A 5593-nucleotide genomic window follows, 5' to 3' on the forward strand; every position below is an offset into this window, starting at 1 on the left:
AAAAATTATTATTATTATTATGATGATGATGATGTCAGATTTCCAGATGTGCATGGCTCTAATCCTTGGCTATCTATGCCCCTCAAAGGGAAGTTTGTCTGTTGTTAAATGGATAGTGCATTGTTTTAATTGCCATTACTTTATATAGGGCTTCGAAATGTCAGAGGACAAATTCTTCTGACTATTGATGTAAATGATGTTGGATACTTTTGGCTTTTATTTTGCTAACTACACCTGAGAAACAACTCACTGGGTATGCCAACAGACAAACCCAAACTAACATACTTGTTGGGGGTATGTCTGGCTTGCTGCCTGTTGTATGGTGTGGAGCTACAGGTTTACATTGAGCCCAGAGGTCAGGGAGAAATTGTATCTTTGTGACAATGACATTTTTCTGCATTAGCAGTGCTCATTTGTTACATAGTTAAACATTCTGCTATCTTTTTAATAAAATTAGATAGCATGTAAAATTACACATATTTTAGTTTACTACATTGTTTTGTTCCTTAGCTGTTCTACATCTTTTTTTTTAATCATTAAAACTGCAGCTTTATTGTCCTATTTCAGAGTTGTGCTATTTGTTATATAATAAAATGGGGAGGCACAAAAGGTCCACCAGGTTTGATTTAGAATCAGCCTATTGTCCCATCCCAGGGCAAACTGCTAACTTTTGGCACAGCATTCATCAGCCTTTTCCTATGTATTTTTAAGCAATAACCCAGGTACCACTATATATAAACTCATATCCAGCCTTTTCAATATATCATGCCATTTCTCTCATATTAATAAAAATTCTTTGTAAACATAATTTTAATGAAAAAACATTTCCTCTTTTTTGTTGTTTGTTTGTTGTTTGTTTGTTTGTTTTTGAGACAGCGTTTCTCTGTGTAGCCCAGCTCTGTAGTCCAGGTTGGGCTCAAACTCAGAGATCTGCCTCTGCCTCTGCCTCCCAAGAGCTGATGTCAGAGGTGTGGACCACCACGCCCAGCTTACTGAAAGAATAATTCATGAGAACATACTGTAGTGTGTTTAGACGCCCTCCTTAGCTGGGAGAGCTGGTGTGTGGAAGCACACAGGATCAAGGCCACTGTTTGCTAGAAAGATTGCTTTTGAGAACACAGGTGGCTGTGCGGAGCTCGGGTGGGGCGGAAAGAGGGAGCAGCTCACAGGTCCTGGCCCAGACGCTCCAGCTCACCCAGGAGGAAGTCTATATCAGCCTGGGCCAGTGTGGGGTTGGCCACCACCATTCGGAAGAAGTTGGCCCCTGTTCTACATCTTTTGTGGATAATTAAACATTTTTAAATGTGCTTTCTCACCGACTCTTGCTGGGGCTATATACAATTATTGCAAGGCATGTTATATGAATCTTCTGTAAAAGTGAATTTGGAACATTCATCCCTTATTTTTGTCAGGTGGTCAGTATTAGACTATGAGATTACACAGGTATTTTTAGTTCTTACTGTAAGTTGCTGTAGTTTTTCATGTTGATGCTCTTTTTTGTAGTGGTTCTCTCAGTCTTGCTTGGATATTAAGTGATTCACTTACTGCTTACCTGCTATGTATTTTTCATCTCCTCACTCTTGACAAGCTTGCCTCTTTATGGTTTAACTTTACACATCCTAAATAGTACCTGCCAATATGTTTCGAGAGCAAAGCATGAACTCCCCGTCTTTCATATAGTTTAATTGTAGCGTTGTTTGGAATCTGAGCACGTGATTTGAAAGCTGTTTTAGTGTGTTCAGCAATGGGATAAGCTGGTTTCTGTTTTTCTGACAGTTCTCTTTTCTTCTACTCTTGGGATATAATTTCTCTGCAACACTACTCTAAATCAACTAACTTTCTCTTAGCAGTCCAAAGAGATTTAACTGAATTGTGATTTCTTGCTGTTGACGAACTGAGTTGTTGGTTACCCTATTGATGCTGTCTTTCTTGAACTGTTCTTGAGTCTCTCTCTCTATGACTGTGGGTCTGTGTGGGGGTGCATATGTGGTTGTGGTGAATGCGTGTGTATGTGTGAGGTGTGTGTTGGTGAGTGTATGCACGTGTGAGTGTGTGTGTTGTGTATGCATGTGTGTGCATGTTTCTTATTGTTTTTATTGCTGTGATAAAATACCATGACCAAAAATCAACTTAAAGGGGAAAGGATTTATTTCATTTATACTTCCAGGTAACATCATTGATGGAAGTCAGGAAAGTAAGCTGAGGTAGAAACCTGGAGGCAGGAACTGAAGCAGAAGCTGTGGAGGGATGCTGCTTACTGACTTGCTCCTCATCGCTTTCCTATCTTTCTTCCTTATACAACCTAGGACCATATAACCCGAATGACACTGCCCATAGTGGGCTGAACTCTTACACCAGTCATTAATCAAGACTGACTTGCTTATTATAGATCAATGTTATAGAAGAATTTTCTCAATTGAGAGGTACTCTTCCCAAATGACTGTAGCTTGTGTCAGGTTGATAAAAAGCTCCAGCCATGACAACATATGTGGGTGTATATATGCATGTGATGTATATGTGTGTACATATGTATATATGGTGTGTATGTGTAGGTGTTAGTGTTGTGTGTACACACAAGTGTCTGGTATGTACAAAAGTCTCCCACATACTGTCTCAGGGTGTGTCTCTATTCTATAAAGTATTGTATTTCTATTATATGTAAATTTATATATTTTACCTGCTTGGAAAAATATTTAGGTATAATTTTTAAAATATCACATTTTCTGCCTTTTCTCTTGTGGCAACTTTGCATCTCTTTTGGAACTTGGACCTCACCGGCAATGCACAACTCAGCCAGTAGCACAGAAAGCAGAAATGATATTGGATTATAACGTTTGTGCCATTTTCATGTTGGTTGGATTTCACTGTCAAGCTTATACCCTTCATTGTTAATGGTTTCTATTATCTGTGTTCTATAATCACTGAGAATACAACACACGTACACACACATGACGTTTAGCTAAGTAGTGTATATATTTTTATATAATGTATATGATTTTTAAAAGCATACTTACTTCTCTCTGAGCATTGTATACACTGGGTCAGCAAGATTGCCCAATGAGTAAAAAAGCCTGTTATCATTCCCAGTGATCTGAGTTTGAGCCGCAGTACCTACATGGTAGAAGGAGAGAACAGACTCCTGCAAGTTCTCTGACCTCCACATGCATGCGTGTGCACAGCTCCACGAACAACAAACAAGCACAGTCTTTCAAAAAGAGTGCCCTGGGTATTGATACACTGGAATTTACATGGAATATTTCGAGGATAGGCTTAACGTTGCCTCATGCCCGACCTTTCAATCTGCTGTTTCCATTTCTAAATGCTGCAGCTTTCTTCTTTTATTTCTTCCAATATCTTTGATGAATAGCTTGAATTTCACTAGCCACTGTTCAGGAATGGTTAGTTTTCTGAAATACAACACAAAATTGCTCTTTTAATTTTCAGATGAAGTCTTTTATAGCTTTGAGCATTTTTGGATTCCATTCTTTTAATTCTTTACCACAGGAATGCTCATTTCTCACATTCATAGTCTTTCTTCTTTCCATTTTGATATTTTCTACTTTAAAATACTTATAAAAGATTGTTACCTCAAACTTTATGTGTTCAGGAATTCATGTGTAACAGGTGTCTTTGTGTGTGTGTGTGTGTGTGTGTGTGTGTGTGTGTGTGTGTGTATGGTTTTTACGTCAGTTGTGCATGACTTCTTTTTTTCTTTTTCTTTCACTCCATAAGCTTTCACTTCATCATCTTTTTTAGGCTCTTGTTTTTGTGAAGTCACCGTTCCTTAGGTAGTGTTCACACATTCTTCTATTTATTTCCTTTGGTATTATGCTCCCTGGCTTTCTTTAGCGTGTGTTTGGCTCATCTGTTTCCCATCATCATGTTTAGGTAGTTAATATTCTCTCTGTAATGTGCCTCACATGTTAGCAGCTTAGCTAGGGGACTGTATTTGTTCTCAATTCTTTTCAAAATGCTTTTTGTTTGATTTTCTTATATGTTGGGCCCCTGGTAACAGTCTTTATCTTTAGCCTTTTGTTTGTTTGTTTTGGTTTCGTTTGGTTTTGTAAGAGGAGATGTGGTAGAGATGATGGCGGAGTTGAGGAGGGGGCTCAGCTGAGATGAAGGAAATCTTTATTACATTAAGTGGGCTCTGGGTTCTCCTGTGAGTTTTTGTTAAATATTTTATACTATGTTTACTCCATTCATTTGGGGGAAATTTCTGTCCAACTTTGGATTCGATGAAGTTATTCATTTGTTGTTGTTGTTGTTGTGTGTAGTTGGGGATCAAACTTAGGGCCTAGTGCTGAGAGCTCTGCTAGTGAGCCCAGCCTAGCCCGTCTGTTCATCTTTTGTTGGGCAGCTTTGGGGGCTTCTGTGACAGCCACATCTTTGCTGCTTGTGCTCATTTTTCATTTCAGTAGATTATTCCCTATTGCAGTTTCCCCAACTGCTCTGCCAGAAGAAGGGAAAAGGAGTCTACTTTGGTGTGCTTCTCTTCCTCAGTGCGCAGCTGTGAAGATTCCGGAGATAGGGCATGATGGCTTTGGGGAATATAGACTGAGTTGGCACTAATCGTTTCCTAGGTCTTTGTTTTAAGGATCAGACAAAAACAAGTCTCCTCCTATTTCCTCCAACTCAGTGATTCTCACCCATCTTAACTCTGTGATCCTTTAGTATAGTTCTTCATGTTGTCATGACCCCAATCATAACATTATTTCATTACTACTCCATAACTGTAATTTTGGTACAGTTATTAATAATAATGTAAATAGCTGATATGTGTCTCCCAAACGACTGTTCTTATTATGTAAAAATATATATATAGATGCAACAGATCTGATATGGAGAGATTTACTTGGGGGATGGAAAGGGGAGAGGAGTTAGGGCCTGAATGGGCCATGAGAGTAGAGAAAGACAGAGAGAGAGAGAGAGACAGAGAGAGAGAGAGAGACAGAGAGAGAGAGGGGTGGGGGGGGGAGAAGGTGGCAGGTGGACACAAGTGATGATGTCAGAGGTTGCTAGGTAGTCTAGTGGAAGGTTAGTGGATCGCTTGTGAACTAACAGTTGCAAGCCAGAAGTTGAGAACCACTACTGTAACTTTGCCTTCCTACCCCCACCTTTATTTTGTCTGAAGGAAGGAACTTGCATTGTACTTCTTACCCAGCTCCTCTATGCACGTTCAGACTGCTAGGGTCTGCTGAATTCTTTACTACTTGAGCTGTGTTGAGAGCAAAAGCACAATCTCTCTTCATTGTTGGGGTGAGATGTGACAAGGTTAGGGAATAAGACAGGGGTCCCTACACTCATGAACTCAGGTGTACAGCGGACCCTTTAGTTTCTCCTGGTGGGAACAGCCTTCTGGGACTCTGCTAAAAGAGCAGATAGTTTTGTGGTTGCTTGGAAAGGTTACCCATGCTTTTTCAAGCATTAATAGGTTCAACGGATGATTGATTATTTTTCTTGAGAGCAGAGTGGATGGCAGTGCTCACCTGGAGCTTTTGGACACTGATGGGCTTTTTCACTTAGAGCAGATCACAGTGTTTAGAGGTGAGAGAGCCTGAAGCCTGGGATGGAGAGCAGTCCTACAGATGTC

This window comes from Acomys russatus, chromosome 22 (assembly GCF_903995435.1).
Source record: "Acomys russatus chromosome 22, mAcoRus1.1, whole genome shotgun sequence".
NCBI lineage: Eukaryota > Metazoa > Chordata > Mammalia > Rodentia > Muridae > Acomys > Acomys russatus.